General features: G+C 37.5%; 1 protein-coding gene across 18 annotated transcripts in view; it reads right to left on the reverse strand.

Annotated features, from left to right (window-relative positions):
- The window catches only part of LOC109108814 (myocyte-specific enhancer factor 2A-like), a 92,915-nt gene extending 69,279 nt beyond the window's left edge, over nucleotides 1–23,636 (reverse strand). For 3 of the 18 annotated variants that reach the window (XM_042744000.1, XM_042743997.1, XM_042743988.1), the window contains exons 1-2: nucleotides 20,089–20,339; nucleotides 16,159–16,301 (exon numbers count right to left, since the gene is read on the reverse strand). The gene's annotated coding sequence lies outside the window, so the exon portion shown is untranslated. Of the gene's footprint in view, nucleotides 1–16,158; nucleotides 16,302–20,088; nucleotides 20,340–22,413; nucleotides 22,438–23,354 lie in introns of those variants that run through there. The other 15 variants (XM_042744004.1, XM_042744005.1, XM_042743999.1 and 12 more) reach the window with 11 other exon arrangements.
- Nucleotides 23,637–23,852: the final 216 nt, after the last annotated feature.

A 23,852-nucleotide genomic window follows, 5' to 3' on the forward strand; every position in this document is an offset into this window, starting at 1 on the left:
TTATGCAACACTTAATTGCCACTGATATTGCAAATGCCTCATTCAAACCATCCACCGATGTTCTAAGTCTGATCTGGGTCATTATCTCTGCATTAGATACTCTGTGAGATACACAAAAAAAAAAAAATGGTTTTGTGGCACTGTTCGTTTTACTCAAATATTTTGTTAAAACTACACAAACATATTTCATTTTCCGCCAAAATACTAAAATACTTAACTTAAACTGTTTAAGTTTCCACTTTACTTAATTATCAATCATAACTAACGTAAAGGGTTTATTATGACGATTTCCATCGCATTTGATGAACACCGCGCAAAGGAGGATTATGGCGTTAGAGCTAGAAGTACCAGCCAAGTAAGACAATCTAAAGTTTTCTTTGTGTTAAGTCAGAGTCTTTTATTTCTGTTAGTGTTTCTGAAAGTCTTTTTTCGAGACGCTTTTAGTGTTTTGTTTTGCAGTCGGGTATTGTGTAACTGGTTTATTGCGCCGTCAGTAGATGATTTCGTGCGGTGGTGAGATTTGAAAGCAATTGGAGTGCCACCTGCTGGCAGAGAATCAACTGGTGGATGGTCAAGAAGCTGATGTGCCTTCTAGAAATGTAAACAATTAAGACATACAATGACAGTCATACAATGACTTTAAACCGGACACTACTCTGAGCTGTTCACATTACTCCAGATATGTAATCACATCCACCCTTTTGGTATGGTTATCATGACACTATTCTTCACTCACACAAATAAATCATTGAATTTTTTGATCACTGAATTTGTCTTTACTGTCAAACTATATTGGTGTTCTTGTAACAAATTGCACTTTGTGTGTTTACAGATTTGGGCACAATTTGAGACAGAATTATGATATGCCCATTAGTGTCAACTGTCTTTGCCCAAATGGATCCACACTGCAAAACATATGAAGATGTTTGCAAACCGAAGAAGAGTCCTTGGACAAAGAATGAAAACCTCTTGGTGCCCGCTACACAGGTAAGAATAACTGCACTAAACAAAAACTTGTATTACAGTTTTTCTCAGTTGCTTTGGTGCATTTCTTGAATCATCCTTAGTATTTGCAAAGAAGTATGTGCATTTCTCAAAACAATTTGTACAAGCAGCACTGCAAAAGCCTGTAACTTACTCAAAATCATTAGTTCATCTCTCAAAAGCAAGCATTAATGTCAATAAACATATCAGTGCCATCAGAATGAAAAGTCCTTGTGTCATTGTTCACAAACAAGATAGTCAAAATGCTTAGTCATGTTGTCAATATAACACTGCACCTATTTCAGAGAACTGGTTTGTCATCTAAATTCTCTTCGTTAGTGAAAGTCAAGATTCACTTGCACAATTCATGGCAAATTTACAAAAAGTCTATTAGAAATGTGTAGAAAATATGCTTGACATTTTATGACAACTAGATCAACCATTTTGCATTGAATTACTTATACGATGAACTAATACCTAGATGTTTTGAGGGGTAAGACGACTGCACAGAGAACTATATAACAGATTTTGAGCAACATGACAATAACTGATAATGTAGGAAACTGCAGACAAATGTACATAATCAGCTGCATGAATGTACCAAAGCAATCTCAACTTGTTTAAAAGAAAGAGAAACTGCTTTTATGATGTGCACAAGTGACTATATGGAGGTTGAACAAGTAGATTTGGGAATTTCATTTCTGATTTGAGAAATGCACCAAAGCGACTGAGAAAAACTGTATAAAGACAAAGCCTTTCAAGGTAACAAAAATATAAAAAAGAATGTAGGATATTTAGCCCAAAGTGGGCGAAAATAAAAATCAATAGGTGTATTTAGCAGGAGCATTCAAGAAACTGAATAAACAAATGTAAAAATAAAAGAATACAGTATATAGTCTGATTCCTATTAAAGCAACTGTATCAACATTTTTAAATCAAGAGTAGTGAGTGATTTTTTCTCTGTGTTTTATTAACATTAAAGGAATAATTCACCAAAATATTAAAAAGTGTTTTATTTTTATATCATCATTTACTCACTCAAAAGTTGCTTTAAACCTTAATGAATTTCTTTCTTCTGCTGAACATAAATGTTATGTTGAAGTATGTGAATAAGTAAACAGTTGTTGCACAGCGACTTCCATAGTATTTTTTTCTTAATTTCAAATTCAGTGTGGACCAGCATCTGTTTGGTTACCTACATTCTTCAAAATATCTTGTTATGTGTTCAGCACAAGAAAGAAATTAATACAGGTTTTCAGGGTGATCTATCCCTGTAATGACAGTCAGCAGCATGTTTAGCGCTGTCCCTTTAAGAGCTGCACGCATCTAATATACAGGCACGCATCCGTTTCTCTCTCAACTGATTACTTACATTTTAGACATAACCAGCTGAGTCTATATGTAAACCTTGTGTGTTTTAACAGTATTAGCGCAAAATATAACTTAGTTAAGTAATCAGGTGCTGTTTGACAGGGTTTTTAGTGTGTGCGTTTCAGGTATGCGCTCAGAGAAAGTGCACGTCAGAACAGTGTGTAAATGAAACGTTTAACCGGCAAGGCTTTAAAGCAGATGCAAATAATGTACTTTCGTGACAGCGAATAAGTACAGTGTTGTGTGAGAGTAACTCTACCGCTGAGTTAACACTGATGTGAATGTATGTCGTTGTACAGTATCTTGAGACAGAGGCGCCAGAACTGTAGCTGATAGAATGTGCGCTGTAGCACAATACTAAGATATTTCTTCAAAAGCAGATCGTGGAAACATTTTCATTATCCATGATGAAAAAGCGTCCCATCGCACACCCCGTGTAAAGGCTAAATTTCATTAATGTTGTTGTGTGCATCTTTAGACTAATGACACTGAAGTACCCAAATGAAGATACCTTATTATGGTGTACATGGTGGGTTTTTTTTTTTTGTTTGTTTGTTTGTTTGTTTGTTTTTGTTTTTTTTCAAGGATGATAAATGCTATGGTAAAGTTACACAAGAATTTAAGAGCACTCCATTCTTTTAAATATCCATGCAGACGTTGCCAACACTCAGGAGGTGATCCAGAAGACTCATGGGTATATATGCCATATGATTTGAAGGTGCAGACATTGAAGACAGCCCAGCAGATGTTGGAGTGTTGGAAGATAAAGTTCTTCAGGACCTTAGCAGTATACCCTATGCAAAACCATGTTTCTGGAACTGATACAGTATATGGACTGAACTTGAGTAACCCTCCTGAAGTCAGATACACATCTGAAGTACTGCAGAAGTTATTTCTGGAGCCAGTTCCTGTTCCTGAAATAAGGTATGATTGGTTACCTTTAAAAGCCAATTAGGAAATGACAGTAGTTTGATATTTTTGATATTTTGTGCAATTTTGTAATGTGGTTTATTTAACTGTATGTAACTGTATTTATTGCACTTGTTTGACAAATACACTTTGATCATTTGTGACATCCTGTCTTTTATGAGTCATTACAAGACAATCTCTCACACACACACACACACACACACACACAAATGCTTTGTTGAAGGGAGTAACTTTAAATACTCATTATTTAGTAATCATTTAGTTGAAGTTACTTGAAGTAACTGGATGGATCCACTGTCCATAATTTAAATGAGTTGTTTGAAACAAACCTCCTTATGTTGATAGAGTGAAACACATTTGGTCAGTTTTTAATCAACCAAAACATGCTCAATAAACTTAACCAGTTTAAGTTATAGGTAAGGGAATAAGTTGATTTGGTTGGACAATACTATTTCACATAGATTCTTCCTCATTCAATTGTGTTGTCACAACACAAAGAGTTTGCATAGATTCAAAATCTTCCATTAATGTTAATTTAAAAAAATGGTTTTGTGGAACCATTGTCCATAATTGAATTAAGTTAGTTTAATGAATTTTATTTTTATTTTTTGGATTTAAGAGTGTGTGTGATATAGATGTTCATATAGTGTTTGTTTGATGAGCAGCTCTGATACTGCTGAGCAGACAGCCACTGGGTGGTTAATCTCTGCTAATGACTGCATGCTTCATTCAACAACTCTCCTCTGACCGCGCTATACTCCCTGTCCGGATCAATGGCAGCTGAGACAAACTTCCGCACAGCTCATGTATAACTGTAACAGGGGAAGCTCGGTGTCAGAGGCAGGGAGGTGAGGGAGTGAAAGCCACTTCTCACCTCCAGAATGCCATCACCACATCCAAACTCTCCCAGGCTTGAACGGCAGTAATAACAGTACGGTAACAAGAGAGAAAAAATCTCAAAATGCATGATTAATCAGGTTCCTATTCTTAAAATGTGAAGAGGCATTTATAGGTAAGTGTCAGTCAATATCATCCATGTCATTTCAAAATGCCAATTATCATTAAATTGAATGACTTTTATTAATTAAATTCAAGTTTTCAATTCAAGTTTATTTGTATAGTGCTTTTCATGATGCAAATTGTTGCAAAGCAGCTTTGTGGAAAATTAAAGTGTTGTATGTTGTCTGAGGGTTGGCATTATCTTTTCTCAGGTGTTCGGTCATCTCAGGTTTTTGTCTGTTATTAAATGTTATCAATTACTTAATTTATAGTCAACCAAAAGCTATATATTCATAAATAAACAATTAAATAATAAATTAATAATAAAAATTAACTGTGACCCTATATAGGACAAGAAGTTTGGAGAATGGATGGATAAATTGATAAAGAATTAAACATTTATCAACCTCAATTAAGTTTTATATGCAAGCTGGAAAAGTTGTTCACATTTTCAGGCTGGAATACACTACACGACTTTTAAAATCTAAACAGATTATAAAACACTGGGCATCATACTGACTTTCTAAGTAGTCATAGAAGAAAAACAGGGCATCATACACTACCAGACATTAAATTCGCTCCGATCACAACAAACTCATGCAGGAACATTCTAAAATTGGCTCAAAATATCAAATGTTTGCTATATCCTCTGACTGGATGGATTCATAGGCGGAAGCTAAAAAATAGAGTCTGTGACCACCATAAACCAAGCGATTTTCTACTAAATCTGTCAACTCAAATCTGCAGAATGGCTATGACTTTCATCAACCAGCGTCAACTTCTCCAGATTGTAAATCAGGGCAAAAATCTGGGTAAAAACATCACATTTTTCAACCAATATTGCAAGATTCAAATAAAAATGCACTAGAAACCATGCTATTGTCACGAATAGAATGTCTATTACTTCAAATTATAAAAGCATGCTACATTCACAGTGAAAGAATGCAGAGCGCAAACTAGACGTGCCCACAATCAATCAAGGATTTTAGCAAGGTCGAGAGCTGGGAGTGGGGCGGACTACACAAGGTGACTTTGACTGAGAAGATGCCTCGGGGGCCATGCTGAAAAAGCCATGGAGAAAACTTCAATATGGCTCTTGTTCCCACCACTGTCCCCTCCTTGATCATCCATTACATCATTTTCTTTCAGCTCTCGCTAAATGTTTCACAGAAAAAATGACAAAGACATCTGTAAATGTAGAAAGTCAGAAGCAGAAAAGAGCAACAAGAAATAGTGCAACTAGCCTCACTTAAAACTACCCTTTGATTGCACAGTTGTTAGGTGCTACATGCTACTGTGAAGTTCACTCTTCAGCACATGGTAAATGTCATGACTGATTTAAAGCAGGCACTCATTGTGCACTGTCTGTGTGTGTGTGAATATGGCAGGCAATAAGAAAAGGACAAAAGAGGGGAAAAAACTTGTAATGAAACAAGAGAAGTATCACTATTCTCTTCACCACCGCCCACCCCCCTACCCTCTGGTCGTGTGCGGTAGCAGCGTTGTAACATAATTACTGCTGGGACACTCATATTCCCAGTGATCCATTTGCGTCAGTCAGGTTTCCAAGCTGAGCAGATGAATGGATTCTCAGTTTCTCAAGGATAAAGCGATGACCCTCTCCGAACAGTTCGATCCATTTCATGTGGGGAGACCACTGCGCTGGGTGGGTGAATGTTTGCTCATGTTAATTGTGATTGGGATCTGGGATTTTGGAGTTTATAATAAAAGTGACAGAACTCCAACCCATCAGTTTGTGCGTAAGTCTTTAAAAGGGTATCAACTAAACAACTGAATATTTGAAACACACTGTGTTCAACTTTTATATCGGCCAATTTCCAGCTAAAATGTGATGAGAGAGTTTAGCATGATCTACAGTAAAGACAACAAAATGACAGAGACACATTTAGCTTCCATTATGTGACATATTTTCAAATAAAACAATTTCAATTATCTTTTTTAAAAAATCATTCTCTTTTCATAATTTTATGATTTTTTTCACCCAAGTGACCTTAGTTATATCAGCAGAAAAGAAAAGTAATTTCAAAAGTGGAGCAAGTTACATTTCGATTAAAAAATATATATATATGAAAACACAATCATTTCTTTACAGTAATATGCTTTGATGAATCACTGAGATTGGACATTTATTAAAACAGTATGTTTTTAAAATACTATTTTAAACAAATGGTGCAAATGAACAATCAGTTCTGGAAAGGCCACTTTTTATGATCCAATCAATTTCTGATGCATATAATTAAGTCATGCCCTTATTTTATTTCCTCAATAAATATTATTTTACTCAGAAATGTGTCACATCACACGAGTAAAATCAGTTGCAAATGCAATTTTATGTTGTCTTTAAGTGGGTAACTTAAAGCTTACCAACCAAAAGGTTCTTTGATTGATGTGTGATCGTCTTTGACATCGTATCTACACCAGCTCACTCAACATCTCCATCACAAGAGAAATCAAAAAGAAAGAACTGTGAGCTTGCCTTGAAAATAATTTCATCACCAAAATCCATTATGACAGTATGTCAATGTGCCGACAGAATGTCTTGACACAAAAGTCAGCATAGGATTTTTCTTACTCCCTACTTTGGCGAGTCTCTCAAGATTATGCATTATTAAACTTTATTTAAATGTCCTCTTGACTATACTTATTTTTTTGTAAAAGGTCAAAGAGTGTAAAATTACAACAGGAGTTCACAGGTCAAGATTTAAAAAACTTTAAATCTTTCCTTTTTTTTATGAATCTGTCGATAAATAAAACTTATGCTTACTGTGATTCATTTCAATTGCTTGATTTTTTGAAGATTTATTCTGACTTTCCTCTTGTTCTCTCACCCGCTCTCACACACACTAACAGCTTTATACACACACACACACACACACATAGTCGGTGTGATCTCTAGATGTTTGCATGAAAGCATTCTTCTGGACTTGTTGTATGAAGTGATGGCATGTGTTCCTGGCTCTCTTTGCATGACTGTCCATCATCACAGAGAGAAAGAGAGTCATCACCAGAGATAACTAATCCCCCACTGATGCACAAAGTGTCTGCCCACCCTCAGGACTACCCCCCATTTTGCCCAGAGCCACCCTATGAGCTGTGTTAACTGGCATGGCGGTCTTTTGATGTTGCGCAGATCTCAGCTCAGAAATGATAAACAGTGGAGATGAATTGAGATTTTCTCCTCAGGGAACAGTGGCGCGTGAGTATTAAAGATGTCGTGTATTAATGCATAACGCACACACAACTCACAGAAACCTCCTCTGCACAGACAAATCACTCACAATGCTTTCCAAAATCTATTGCGCTGCCTACAGTTGTGCTTTACAGGAAATGGATTTAAAGATGCCACTTTTACCACAAATCGTCTAACAATTTAAACACAGCCTGCTGTTAGCATGCTATTAAACCACTGGTGCTAAAAATATGCATAATATCTAAAAAGTATATAAAAACAAATCTCGATATCAGCAATTGACTAACCATCCAAATACATGGCAAATACAGCCAAATACAACAAAAAATCCTCACTTTAGAACTCCAGCTGTCACAGCAGACACAGAATGCTTTCCTCTGCCTGACCTGTGAGATACTTTAGCTTTTTACAGGAAAACTTCAGAACGGCTTACAATAAATATTTGATACTATGCTCTTTCCCTATGACATTTCAATCCTCTTCAGTCCCACTATTCTACAATACTCCATTATGTAAAAGGTTTATGCAATCAGGGCAGCATGGATGCCAATGACTCATAAACTGGGAAAGGCTGTGAACTGATGAGATTTTTTATATATATATAGAAAGATTGATGCACAATAATCTCTAAACAGACAAACACAGACAGCGTAGCAGATAAAAAAAGATATTCTATGAAAAAAAAAAGAAGGCAGCAACAATGAAGCTACATGTCATTTGCTTGAAATCTAAAGCAAAAGGCTGTTCGGGATAAAAATGCTTCCCCTTCTGTGATTTTTCAAAATGACATGATGACAACCCGACCCATAAGCTGCATCTCTCTGTGGCCCTTGAAGAAAAATGCAATTGCAGAGTACCCTACAATTTCAAGATAATGTCAAAAAAAAAAAAATCTATTTGGCAAGTCAAACTGTTCTTTTAATTTCACTATGGGCTGAAATGGTAGAATCCACTTAGTGTTATTTAGTTGGAGTCTGCTGTTAAGTTTTGCGGAAGGTTAAAACCACTGACTCTTTGTTTTGCAGAACAAGGCCGCCTGATGAGAAATGGTTTGAGACGAAATGAGAGAAAAGAATGTCCCCGTAGCATACATGCTCTGGAGAGGCTGCTGTGATTTTAACTTCCTCCATTCAGCACAAAACAATTTTAAAATATAGATATGCTCTTACATAAACGTCTGCTTGCAGCTGCGCTGGTGTTTATGCAATGTACTGTACAATGGAGGCACTTCTTTAGAAAATGCTTCTCTTTAACTAATGGACTCTAAATGCAGTCTCTCTTAACTCCACACAATGAACTAATGTTTGAAGTGCACAGATATGCGCTGTCTGCGTATGTTAGCTTTTTGGTTAGCGGGAATTCTTCGGTCTGTGTAGCATAACAAACAATGCTTTCTTTAGGTAAGGCAAATCTTTCAGTTGCCTTATTCTAATGAGTTTTCAAATATGCAGAGAAACAAAGTACAAACATTGGTTTAGGAACATGAGAGCGACTGATAAACTAATTCATCACTGAATCCGACAGGATTTGCATGCTGCTGACAACATGTGCCACTTGAGGTCCAGGCGCTCCAGTGAAAGAGATGTGGCATAGGGGTTGATGGGAAATGCAGGTTCAATCCTACCTGACATGTCTCATTTCTACAATCAACGTCAATAAAACTAACTTTAAGAAAGAGAGGAAAATCTAAAAATAAATACAGAGACAAAAGGGTCTAGTGTGACATTGTGCCAGCGAGAGTGAGGCCCTGCTGTTTGCCTTCCCAGGAATCTTTTCAGCCCAACTGTTCCCTGATAGCCTGTGGCCTGACTGGGTGGTTAGTGACAGCCTAGCTCTCTTCCCATGTGTGCTCTGAAGCAGGCTAGCAGCTAAGCCACTGACAGACAGCCAATCGGCGAAGAGGGGGAGGGGGGGCGGCCGAGTGAGAGATAAGACCCCGGGTGTCAGACATGCTGGCCAAGTATGGCCACAGAGCAGCTGAGATACCAGGCCCGAGTTATATTTCACCTGGATCAGCAGAGAGAGAGAGAAAGCTGGCAACAAGCAGAACTTTACGCACTTACGGGTGTAGTACAACCAAAGAGTTTGAGAACACAGTGACATGACATAGTACACTTGGCGGAATCAATCACCGTATAGTGTGACCTCAATTTTCTCACTAAAATACCAGAAAAATTTACATATAACCAATTATAATACTTGCCAGGCACCATATTTGAAGATTGACCCATATTAATATACCTGTAAAACACTTCATCGAAGCAAAGTCTCATGTGCATCTTATTGTCCTGTGTACTTTGCTGTGTTTTAACTGCTCAGACTTTTACTGAGGGAGTGGCGTCATGTTTTCCCTCACTGTAAAGTGCCAGCACCAGAGGGAGGGTGATGTCATGCCTGTAAAACTGATACCTCCCTGTCCTGGCTTCCACTTCTTTCTCCTTACATGGCAGAGGTCAACTACTTCATATTGGCCTTTCAGCTCGTACCAATCTCGCCATGCTTCCTCTGCGATATCAGGGTATCGGCATGGCAAGCAGAGTGATAAATAGACAGACACTGCTGACCTGTGAGAGTTAATCTCATCAATGTGCAAAATCAATGAAAGGGGAAACCTAATAAAACATGTACAAGCTACAGAGATTTACTATGGTTAACTATTCACGATATTCAGTTACGGCTCAGAACAGGATACAAGACTATGGAGAGAAAATCTCAACGACAGCCAAAGTACCTGAAGCTAGCAGATACTGTTCTCAGTCAAGTCATGTCATACTGGTTTTAAATCATTAGGTTCTGCAATGAAATGTGCTGAATTCGACTTAACTGAACGGACAGAAAACAGGCTGATGTTTCTCTGAAGCTTGAGATTGTTTCCATCCGGCAACAGAATAGAAATCAAGATGGAAGAGGGCCCGGCTATAGTCGAATTCTTCAGCTGAACACCAGTAAAATAAAAGACCCCATTGAAATAGCGTCATGTTGAATATGGATCTAAAAGCACGGGCAATTTCCCTCTCAGCACAGTTAAGACAAAGAGCTCCATTTACATCCAGGATGGAGCTTTTTACATGGACATCCTGCTATCAGTGTGCTGCAGACAGTGGAAAGATGGAAAATATTCCAGGTGGCCTTGACAAATCACTGGAGTCATATATTACTGGAATTACGTCTTCACAAATTCAGGGGATTAGGGTAATTTAAAACTCCCTCACAGTTAGATTTGACAGTGTGCCAGAAGTATATCGGCAGGGTTCACAGCCAGATCGGACATGTGTTTAGGGTTAGAGAGGAATCGTGCTGTACAAAAGACAGTAATTTAACATTTTATATTCTGAACATATCTGCCTGTCATTACAATGATATAATGGCCTCCTCTCCAGCATGGGTTTCTCTTTCTTATTTCAGAATAACTCAGTGCTAAAACTTCAATCCAAAGAAGGAAAGTCAATAATTAAATGTCCACTAATAACAATTTACAGTATGGCTCTCTGACTGTCATGTATCAAAGCTTTCATATCCTTTTGCAACCACAAACTCACCAAATCTCTCCAACTACTGGGAAAAACACGGATGAGGGCCCCTTTTCTTCCTGTTTGTGGAGCACAGCTGCATGATTTCCTACTGTGCCACAGGTTCTGACATGACTTGAACCACAACAATGCTCATTCATGATTAACTGATACAGTGTGACAAAACAAACAACATTTTTTTGGAATGATCTTTTTCATCAGTAATTAATTACAGTTTTATTTCCTTCATGACTGGATGAGTTACTCTATCTAGCGTTATGGTTTTATCATTCTGTGAGGTTCAAGTGAGTTTAAAAAGAGAACTATGCTTCTGGCAAGAAGGAAAAGTCTTGTTAAACAAAAACAAAGACACACCCAGGACAAGTAGATGGTTTTGCTATTGTAATTTACATGCCAAACATGCTTTCAGCTCACTGTGACATAGGGCTGGGCAATTTATTGCATTTTCACAATTTATTCACAACGCTTTGGCTGCCACTATAAAACGAAGCAACCTTGTGAACATTGTGATGAGTTTAATGCACTTTTTTCCTAGCCACTGATGTCAACTGCATTTGAGCTGGGAATTTAAATTAATTTCTGTAAATCAAACTGTACATTTCAATTAACTAATTCAAATGTATGATAAATATATATTTTTTTGTCAATCAAACAATTAATCTGCTGTCTCTGTGACTTTTTTTAAGTAATAAATAAATAAATAAATAAATAAATAAATAATATGCATACATTTAATGTTAATTATTATGCATTGTGTTATATCATTGCATATAAACAAAAATCATTTGCATATTCTTCTTTTACATTCTTCACATTTAGTTATGCCTTGTTTATTTTCATCTAGATTATTAGTATTTGTAACTAACTGAAACTAAATTTACTGAATTGGCTTTTTGCATTCAACTTTTTAAATCTAGTTTGCTTTTACAGAGGTCGCTCAGTTGCACTTACTGGCAGTTCCTCAATCAATAAATAACAAGATATTATTAATATTAATATAAAACACTAAGAAATAAATATAAAATTATTTACTGAACTTCATCAAGAGTTTTTTTCTAGTTATTTCAATCAGCACTAGAGTCTGATTTAAACTGCAATTTGAATATCTGAGGGATCACTGAGAGAAATTAATACATCTCACTTGTGTGACTGCAAAATAAACATTATACAGTACTACTGTATGCTTTACTACACAGTGATTTTGCCATCACTAATTGTGAAGGAAGTCTAACTTATAGAAATAAAAAACATTACAGACACTCTGGCATTACAACTCTGTCATGAGTGACAGATGATGTGCCATTATGCGATAACAATTCCTTAAAACTACAAACACGGTGATGATAAAAAACAATAATGTGGCATGAAAACAACATCACATTCAAAACCCACCCACTATGATATAAGAGAAAAACAACAAGCCAGAAGGGATGTCGGCTCAAAACAATATAAGCACAACATTACTGTATGGCTCTATTGAGACACATTTCTCTTAGGTGTGTCCACGATAGCATTCAATGCTGATATCCTGAGCACGCGGAACAGTGCACGGCTGCAGTCTGAAGCTCATATGAGTGCCCACAGAGCAGAGGTAATGAGAGACAGTGGGGGGGTCGGTGGAACACAGGTGCAGCCTGCGTCAGTCCTCAGAGCCATCAGCCGTGCCTGTCTCTACCACGCATTCACACAAGCCCACCTCAAAGCCACACTTGCTTACGTGTACCCTCAGTGACATCACGTGACAAAAAGAGGGCTGTGAGAGAGAACTTTCACAAGCTTTTAAAAGTTATTCTTTCACATGTGCTCTGTCTCACATTTAAAAAGTCATTTAAAGTTGCAAAATTTAAGCCTTCAGTGTCACACGATCCATCAGAGATCATTCTAATATGCTGATTTGGTGCTAAATAAACATTTCTTTACTTTTGTGAACACCATGATAATTTTTTTTTTCAAAGTCTTTTTCTTCAGGATTCTTTCTTGAAATTTCTAAAGAACAGCATTTATTTGAAATATAAATGTGTTGTAAAATGATACTTCTTTACAGTCATTTCTGATCAGTTTATTATAAAACTGATATTTCTATAAAATAAAAATAAATATGTCCCCAACAGAGGACAAAAATGATTTCCTGGGTCCCAGAAGGATAAAGAGACACTCTGATGACAAGTACAACAACAGATAATAAAAGACATAATCCTGATCACGGTGGCACTTCAAGATAAACCGGCACTCATAGGAGTTCATAATGAAGCTTGTGTCAAGGCTAATCGTTGACCCGCAAAATGAGATAATCTACGGTAAGTTACCCTACATGGACTAGACGGATTAGTGTTCAACACTTGAAGGTTTTTGTTTTGTTTTGCTCTGGTGTTGAGTAACATGGGACTCCTCCCTAAGCTGCCCTCTTATCCCAGAGAGGGCAGTGTGGTGGCAGGGTGAGGAGGCAGAGAGGAAGAGGATCAGTAGAGAAAGAGGATTAGCAGCTTTGGGCTGCTGCTCTGGCTCCAGCCTCACACCCGTGATGCTGAGGACCCGGCCACGGCCTAGAGCGAAAGGGACTAGAGTGACCAGGTCGTCAAGCATTGGGAAGGGCGAAGGAGAGAGACAGGAAAGAAGCCGTCGATCCTTAAGCCTCTCTGCACTGCTCAACAGGACATGTGCTGAGTGGACCGTATGGGTGGCTTACCACCAGAGGTCACAACCAAGGGCAGGGCAGTCGAAAGGTCAACATTAGCGGTCTCTTTAGACAATGCAGGCATAGCTTTCACATTGTGAGGCACTAAAGAGGTAGATCATTCACAGCAGATGATATCTGCTAATAAACATGCCGTTACATAAAACATGTATGGGTTTCTAAGCTGTCTTTATGCATGGAAAAAACAAACTGGTCAGTCAATGCCAGTTCAAAATTACAGACTGCACCTAACAATACAATGTTTCCTAGAAGCTCTGAAATGCATATGGTAATAAAAATGATCTTTATTGTTTAAATAGAAATTAAGTGTGGCTATGGCACTATGGGACTACAGCATCTCCATTAAACTTCTGATGGTCATTAATGTTTAATAGACTTTAATGAATGTCAGAAGTTAAATGGAGGTTATTGACAAATTGAATAAACATATTTGAAACTACAAAGATGGAAGTTTGTGTTTACAATTGTTTTGGTTGGGTAACACTGACAACTTATCCCAGCATTCTCGCCTAAATTTGGCTCTTGATGATCCAGACAGACCCAGCAGCTTTTCTAGGTAGTGACAAATAGAGAAACATGAATACATTCAGCTGACGTGTGTCTAGCCAGATAATTCTCAGTTGTAAGTCCCTCTCACATGCTCTTATTTAATTATAATTTTGTGCGTGCTTTTTTGCCCCAGCCGTTCTGCAACACTGGCTAGGCACTTTAAATACGATTTAACCAATATTAACTCTGAAATCTTATCCTCATGTCAAAAAGTGAGCTGTATTTTCATGTGGTGTGGAGGCCTCTGCCAACTTGAATGCTAATCCCCAGGCCAATGGTTTGGAAATCATCATCGCTACATATTAAGAAGCTGCCTAATAAAGCTTAAACTGAGGAGCCTAAGAACCTGATAGATGGTTTTATTTGGCAAGTGCAGTGGAAACCTATTTACGGCTTGCAACAGACACAGTTGTGTGTGCATGCGAGGTAAATGAGGAGCTAATATTTTGATACACGTCTTAAATGATGGCTTTTCTGTTTGCCTAACATGTTCCTCATATCCTTTGGTAACTTATTTAGAATCGAAAGTGTGGCAATGTGGTGTGGTGGTGGGACAGGAGGCAGCCAGAGGTTTCTGGTTTTGGAGCTGCTACTTATGGGGTGACCCCGCTGGGACATCGTACATTCCGCTGGGTTACAGAGCCGATCCAAAAACCACAGATAATAGAGAGGGAAGTCAGCGCAGACTGAAATCAACTGAATATATGCATGTGGATGCATATTCATAACTCTGCCCTTTATGGTGATAAAAGCGGCCCATTTATACCCCTTTTATAGAATAAAAAAAAAATCCTCCAAGATGTTCCCAGAGGAGGGAAAAAGGTCTGTATTGCCCACACAAGCAAACTATGGCTCAAACATTATCTGCTGGGCTCAAGATTCTGCATCCTGCCTCCAGGTCTCACGGGAGAATGCTGGAATCTCCAGCTTAATGATAGGGTTCCAATAAACAATGAATCACGCTGCTCTGAGCAAGCGTGAAAGAGAGCCGTTGCACAAAAAGAAAACCGAGCGTGATTTAATGGACGTGGTGCAAAAGTATGGCACATTCCACAGGGCTGATCTGAAAAATATTTAGAACAGAACTGCTAAAGTGTCTTCACACTCTGGGAAAAAGAATAGGCCTGCGACAACAGCATTCAAACAAGTAATGAGCATGATGCGTCAAATACAGAGTCAATGACATCCCCTGAAAACGGCCTGTTTCCAGTAAGGATTGCAAAAATGTGTCATTAAATGTGTCATTGAGTGGTTTTGTTGTTACTTGTTTTGGTTTATATTGCGATGACAGCAAACTAACATTTCAAACATTTCACTTAAGCTCAATTAACTTACAGATAACTGATGCAGATGAAACACAATCTGAGTCTCTAAATAATAGATTGCATCACATTATCAGCAGTGACAAATAATAAATTAATAAACCTTGTTTCTAAAAACTTACAGACTAGCAAAATTACATACCAGTACCCTTGTTTTAAAAAAAGGTCCAGCCTCCGCTTGTTAAATAACATTTGTGGCTAACTTTGAGACTGAACAATGCATCTTTTGCCAGCTGCAGCTGACTCAAATAAGACACTTAAGAACAGGGTGTTTCACTTTAAATTCAGCTAACGTGAAATTAAATGTCAAATTAAACACTACAGCTTCTGCATGGCCAGTGTAACTCCTATATGGAACAAGGCAAACAACTTGTTTTCAACAGAATTTCACCACATAAATCATATCGTGGATGTAGAGTACGGGAGGCACTCAACATTAGACGTCAACTGACCATATGGCACTGTATCATGTTTACTTCATTAGATTTAATACATAAAAGTGAGACTCTGTGTAATTAAAACAGATGCAGCATTGTTTGACAGGAAGAGAAGAAGAGCTGGGCTTACCCTAACAAACGAAGCAGCACAATCCTCGGTCCTGGACCCAAAATATCCAGCTCAAGTCTTATTTACGTTCTTTCTTCCTTTGCTTTCAATGCTTCTCTCTACTTGGAGCTTCCTGGTGCTTTCTCCTCCTCGGCTAAAATGCCCTGTTTGAGGGGGAAGGGATGAGAGGAAAAGTGTTTCGCTCAGTGATTCAGAAGCATGGTGTAAACGCCAGCCTTCTCTTTCTGACAACCAGCGTTAATTGCAGATCAGACTCGCCCACACACTCCAGACTCTCTCTATTCACTCTCTCCTGGAAGGAGCTGAGAGCAGGCTGTGAGATTGGAGTGCTATGAACATCACAGTGGGAGATGCTCTAACCCCCACCCCGCACAACACCAATCACCACCTCTGGAGCTCGACTTCACCATGGCTGACATTATTTCACAAGAACGGCACATGCATGGACAGACGCCCATGGGACGACGCACACTGACAGTGCGCCTGAGTGCATCGTATAGCATACGCTATAAATATGTTGTGTTATACCCGATGAAGTGTAAACTACTGTCTACAGCAAGCCTATGGGAGAAATATTAAGAAGCGGGCCTATTACAGCCAAAGTGAACTCAGAGCTCAAGATGGAAGATGCAAGAAGTCACATGTCTGTTAGAATGACGATTAAGGCAGCTGAGTCTAACCTGGAAATCTTATTAGATACTGATTGCATCAACTACATAAGCAGTGACTGGGGTCGAAAAGAGGATTGATTTCAATTAAATTAATGTATGAAATAAAAAAATAAACATAGCAGAGTCATGTACAGAAAAAAAAACAGTCAGTATCTAATGTAATGTCGGTATCTAGTAATACAGAAACCATACATAAACAAAAGATGCTTTATTAACAGAGCACAGTACAACACCAATTTCAAGTGAGATGTGGTGCTTTATCGGATTTGAAGAGGGGCATGTTGGGTGAACAGCATTCAGAATATTAAAAGAATTCCTTCGCAGACTAATTCATTGTCGAGTGTGTAAACAGAAAGCTATTGTGTTTCCGTGTGATGTTTTCAATGCTGACTTTGCACCCATGTTTAGTTTGGGCTTATTAAACTGTAATGAAGTCGCACAGAAAGCCAGATGGAAAAAGTGTGATGGCATTATGCACTTGACTGGGATATTAATTCTTTACAATGTACCTCAGATGAAAACGAGGGCAGCAACAAATTTAATTAAAACATATTTTAACGTGGTTTGCAACAAAATAACTTCAGTGTGTGGTATAAGCACAGTTCCATGAACCAATATTTCAGTCAGAGTGCACAGTTCAAACAATCAAAAATAACCAATTCTGTCACCAAGGCTGATTTAATCCCTGTCCTTCACAAATACATACTTCATATTCACTTATGATATTATATAAAACTAGGGTCCAACTTTTATTAAGTGTCTTTAACTACTACTTACATTAAAAATAGTTTGGTACAATGTTTTTATTGTATTCATGTTGTACTGGAAAATACTTGTGCTGCTACTGAGGTGAAATGTGTTACTCACTGTATGGTTAGGTATAAGGGTGAGTTATAGCGTAGGGGTAGAGTCAACAGTGCAATTATAGATTTGATAATTATAGAATAATTGCAGAAATTAATTATAGATGTAATTACATATGTAATTACATGTTTTACAGTATATAAATGTACATAATTTAGGTAACATACCATTAATTTTTATTATATATCTCTACGAAAACAAGCAAGCACTAAATAAGCAATCATGTGCAAGATTCTTCATTTCCTATTATACTATCCTCTCTGCAGCTTAAAATATTGAACTAATCAATGAATCTATGGTGTGCTGGGTCCTGACTACTGGTTGTAAGCCTCTTAAAACCCGAACAATCAGTGGGACAGACAAACATACTTCCTTAGGTCATTTTCATGATGATGTATCGTGACCTGTTTGCCTGCCTTGAGTGGCTCGTAATTACGATGCATGTCAGACACAAGCAATGAGTAACCCTATGAACACAGCCCCATTTAGCCTTCGACATTTGGACAACAGTTCGAGATATTATAGCTTACTTTAGTATTGGTTTTATCAATTTTATATCTTTATCTATTGTTAATTATTTTAATTGTTAAATATGTATGACTGATATGCCTAAAGCATTCTGTGAAGGTCAAAATGACATGTCATCTTGTAATATTGTGTTTAAGGCGAGTCCAAGGCACTTTAGCAATAACTAAATGGCGGGCTACAGGGCCATTAACAGAGGCATGTGTAATCTTACAAGCACAAGTACTACACTCTCTGCCTCTGGATGATTAGGCTGTTCCTTCACTGTGCATGTCAAAGTCAGCAGCTCTTACAGAAAGTAAAAAAAAAAAAAAAAAAAGGATTTACAATGAATGCTTGTTGTACATAAAGGTAAAGCATTTAAAGCACTAACTTTTTATTTAATCTTCTTTTATAGTTTGTCTCTGTCCAAAAGTAAAGTAAATACTGAAGCTTACATTTTAAACAAGCATTTATTAAGGTGCTGAGACAAATACCAAACTATTAATTTAATACAATCATTTTTAAATTTTATAAAGTAAAACCGTATTAGTCTACCTTTTAGTTGGACTTTTAGTGGGGGTTTTTTTGTTTTGTTTTGTTTTTTTGTTTTGTTTTGACTAATAACAGTGAATGAACCCATTGTTGGTTAATGGCCAAACTAAACATGAATGAAATTAATATTAGATTTAATTGAATAAATTTAATGCAGTAATGGCCTTGCATATTACTCACAATCATGTACCACACAATAGCTAGACCTCTCACTAGTTTGTAACAAGACCTTGTGACTTCAAGAATAACATTAAATCACAACTGAAATTAATATGCTATTATAAAATAATTGATTGCATCAATTTACACTTGTCTCAGTTTATACACTAACATACATTATAGAGGCTCCAATAAACCCTGCGAAGCTTCACCTATGTGACACTTCGTGCTGTTACTGGTGTCAACTATCCACAGCTCTGCAAGAGACCAGCACCATCTAGATTTCACAGAGAAAACTATCTGCAATCACTTCCAAATTTCAAAATCATTCTCTTAGTTCGGCATAATAAAAGATCAATCACTTTCCTTAATGTTCATAAAGTGGTCGGACGTGCTTTAGATGGTTACGGAGATTATATCCTACATTTTGACCCTGTTGACTGTGCGTGTTTTAATGTGTCTTAAAATGTAAAACATGTACTAATCCCTAATTATACTGTACGAAGTACAGTAAATTAGTATAGTTAACTTATTAGTATAGTTGTCTCCGCTCGTTTTGATGTTTTAAATAACTGTTCCGTCCAAAAAGCAAGATAGAATGCAATAAATATCTGACTTGCAACTTCAACCAGTCTTCGAAGACAAAACAAAGTAGAGAAATATTATGTCACACGGGTCCTGAAGTTGATCTTGCCCTGTTCTGAAGTTGTGACATCTGCAGGTGACCCTCTTCAACCATGTTCAGAAGCGAAAGCTTAACGGTTTGCAAAGTATGCCCACACAAATTCTAACTTTACAGTAAATATCTGCTGGCTTTCCTGACTAATATCTGTCGTTTTCAATAGCCCCTCCATAAATATTTAACACCGCCCGGAAAATAATGATGCGAAACTAGTGTCAACATTTGCCAAGTGTCAAAGTGGAACCCAAAACCACGCACGAGCTCCTCTTCACTGAGAATTACGAGCATGAAAAACATTGTTGTCCTACAGTCTGGAGCTCGCGACTCGGCACCAAACACATCCAAACCACTGAGACACACATATGACAAACATGTTTAGCTTCCCAAACGAACTGTAACGCGTTTAATTTGCGCTCATCCAGTCTCACTCCACGACTCCCTCCTCTCTCTCTAACTCCGCTGCTGTGTAACATTGTTACTATTTTTGAGACTCACCTTTTTTCTTCGCGGTCCCCCTCGCTGTATATAGATACTGTGTATCAGTGACTCCCGTGGATACACTGTGACATAAATGTATTTTCAGTCACACTGACACACGGCTTCTATTTTCGGGAGCTGAGCTGACAAACTCACAAGAAGCAGCAGTCGCTCTTGTCAGAACATAAGCTCCTCCCCCAATATGACGAACACTAGACGGAGTCAACCTCCTACGGCAAGCCCTTTTAACATATATTCTTTAGAACTAAATGGTGTCTATCGCCACATTGCTGTTACTTGTTTTTTTAAGGTATGTAATAATGACTAGGTTCTTTTTCAATTTCTAATATTGCTTATTTATTAGATAGTAGAATACTGTACCTATCTTTAAGACACTGGTGCAAATTCCACATGTTAATAGTCATTATGAAATGATAATGAAATGACTTTTTATATCTGAAAGTGATTCCAACAATATCATTTCTCTGTGCCTTTATCGTTATAGCTGTGCTGTAGACTCCTATTCTTTTATATTGAGAATGATTTTTAGAACTAACTTTATATTTATCATTATCTTTATAGTTATCGTCCTTGGTGTGAGCAGGCCTTAACTATAGAATATAAATAGGCTACTAAAAGTACTAGTTACTAGCTCTAGTTCCTAAAGATGTAATTTCACTTGAAGTTAATGTAATTAACTTAAGACTACTTTTTAGACTGATCTGAATCTTACAAGTAAAGTTGGACATTTAATTACAAAGTGATTATCAGAATGCATATTAGTGTCTAATAAATAGCCTAGGTAGCCTACTAATATCTATTTAATTGCTATTAAGAAAACTGAAATAGCCTACTAGTAGGCTTAACTATTGCAGTAACTAAGACATAGGCTACTAGTCCATAAAGTAGTTACAACTAAAACTGGGAAAGGTACCACCAATAACTTGAAAACAGATGATATTAGTTAGAAGTGCACAGTCATTATCTAAACCACAGAGTTCAATGGAAAAAAAAAGAAAGCAGTTTGTTTCAGGATAGTGGCTAGTAGCCAAAAAAAAGGTCAAACTATTGGTCACTAATGGATTACTTCGTAGTTATTACAGACATAGTACAATTAAACAGATTCTAATATGTAGTCTTAAGAAATAACTGTTAATAGAGCTTGCCATAAAACACCGCCTCATCAACCTCCACCTCCTACTCTACTCGTGTCTCGTCTTCAGTTTAAAAACAAATATTAAAAACTCAAGAACAGCGACTTAAACATGATGAAAACAAAACGAAAGTATTTCGATAATGTTTTTGACACAGGTAAAAAGCGTCAAAACAAGTGAGCGCGCGAAATGAAGTGAGAAAGGAAACGGCTCCCTAACCGTCACACCATGACATCACCGTGTTTAACAGTTAAAGAAAGCGAGGAAACAACGCGAATAGCCAACTATATGTGCATATCAGCGAATCGAGGAAGTGACAGGCACTGTCTTGCAAGAAGTTAACAAAGACGTCACTGTTGAGTAAAATCCTCCACAGCAACGATTACTGGCTGCCTGCTAAAAGCCCGTTACGTCCAGAACAATTTTAATATTTGTCATGGTTGTTAGACTGGCACTACCTTAGATACGATTGACGTAAGTTCTATAAAACAACAGTAACAATAGGGTCAGTGCTTTTGAAGTGACATGTTTCTCATCCAATCGAATCCATCAGCGGCTTGTCAGTGACCAATCAGAGAAAAGAGGTTGGCTGCGTTTTACGTTGCATGTGGCAGTGTCACGTGTAGTTGTAGGATCTGTGGAAGAGGTGTGGTGCTGAACATGAGTTGTTTTTGCTGGGACTGAAGGGAATTTGTATTACCACCGTTTTACCACATGTGAAATGCGACACGCAGGAGATCAAAGGAATTACAACATGTTAAAACAATGCAAAATGGTTATACAAAGACCAGTAAATAAAACAAAGCAGAATGAGGCCTTCATAAATGATTTACATTTATACAATTAAGTTTGTTTGACTTTAAAACACTACATTAGGCCTATCTTAATACTAAAATACAGTGAAAGGGTCATCATTTTCATAACTTTCTATTTCACAGTACAGTTTAACTTGTGCAACAATACAGATAAATTCACCAGGTGATTACTAACACACACTGACCTCAATATCCAGTGTTTTAAGCACTTTCAAATCGCACCTGGACATAAATCTTAAAGGTAATTATGAGCAATCATGGGTTGCATAGATGCACTTTATATTTCATCTTAAGAACATCTTTTAACTTTTTTTTTTTGAGTAAATTTATTGATATTTTAGCAGAATTGTAGAATGTTAAGATGAAATCTTTACCTTACTGATCCTTCTTTACAACGTCTGAAAATATAAAAATGCAAAAGTACTTCATTATTAAGTTTCTTAAGACAAGAAACAGTGCCACATGAAATAAACTACAATAGAAGATATAGCCATAGAATCCACAGCAGACTCATGTAATCCCAGGAAAATGGGTATGGATATTGATGCAATCCCTGATTATGTGCCCTCTGTGACTTCACATTTTTTCACATTCTATTTGAAGCCTTGTAAAGCTGGAGCTGTACATAAAAATAGTCCCATCAGGGCAAGGCACATACTCCGGATCCCCTGTGCAAACACCCACTGGCACCAGAACCCTAACAAACCACACTGAACACTCAGCCACCTGTGGTCTAGAGATTAGCTAGAAAGAAACACAATTTGTTCTTCCTGCATCAAATTTAGTGTTTAATCAGCCGTAACTGAAAATACTGTAAATAATCGCCAGTAAGCAGAGTGAAAGGATTATGAAATAAAAAAAATATATATATTTAAGTTTAAAGTGAGCACTTGAAGGACATTTCTTTAAATAATATAATGAAATGTGGGGCAGGTATAGCTGTAAAGAACTGAAATATTACCATATATATTCATATACTTCATTACTGAACCAAAAGTGGCTGATTCCTACTAGAAAATTGGTGTCCTCTGTGCACAGTTTAAATTTTATTAAAGTAAAATGAAAGTGGTGCAATCCTGCAAAACTTGCAGTGCTTCGCTTTGATGATTTTAAGTGTAATTATGATGAATAAAACAGAAAATATAAAGGAAACAAAATACAGAAAGTTAAAATATGGACATAATGATTATGTCCATCTTCATTCCATCATTCTATTACTTACCAATCACCAGCAGTCAGGTCATGTGTTAATATTTTGTATACAATGCATCTTCCCCATTGCCCATCCCCATCTGTGAATGGCTGTGTGTCTCACCTGTTTCTTGCGATAGTCGATTACTTTCACAGAACCTGCTGCCACGGCCTTCCTCGGGTATCTTTCTCAGGTGTGCCACTATTACTTGTATTTTCTCTCTCGTTCTCTGTTTCTCTTTCTGTCTGCCTTCCTCTCTCACGTTCTCTCTTTCTCTCTTTTGCTTTCTATCTCCCTTGCGTTTCTCAAAGCCAGACCAGCTGGCTTTGGATGGCTTTCTTCTTGCCCCTGTGAGGCCTGACTTCACACTCTCGTCCCTGGGTCTTTCTGCCGGAAGGGAGCTAGGCGACAGAAGTTTGAAGGGTAGGATCCCAGATGGACGCTGACATGCTGGGCATGCGTGTATGTGACAGGGCTTGGCTCAGGGGAGTGGTGGACCAGCCGCAGCTGTCACTCACCATTACTGAGTGTGTTAGATGTGTTTTGTGTTGTTATTATTATGAATAAAAGTGAAAAATTGTGCTGATCGGAGAACAACAATGCCTGACTGTTCACAAGAGA

Source organism: Cyprinus carpio, chromosome B18, assembly GCF_018340385.1.
Source record: "Cyprinus carpio isolate SPL01 chromosome B18, ASM1834038v1, whole genome shotgun sequence".
Lineage (NCBI taxonomy): Eukaryota > Metazoa > Chordata > Actinopteri > Cypriniformes > Cyprinidae > Cyprinus > Cyprinus carpio.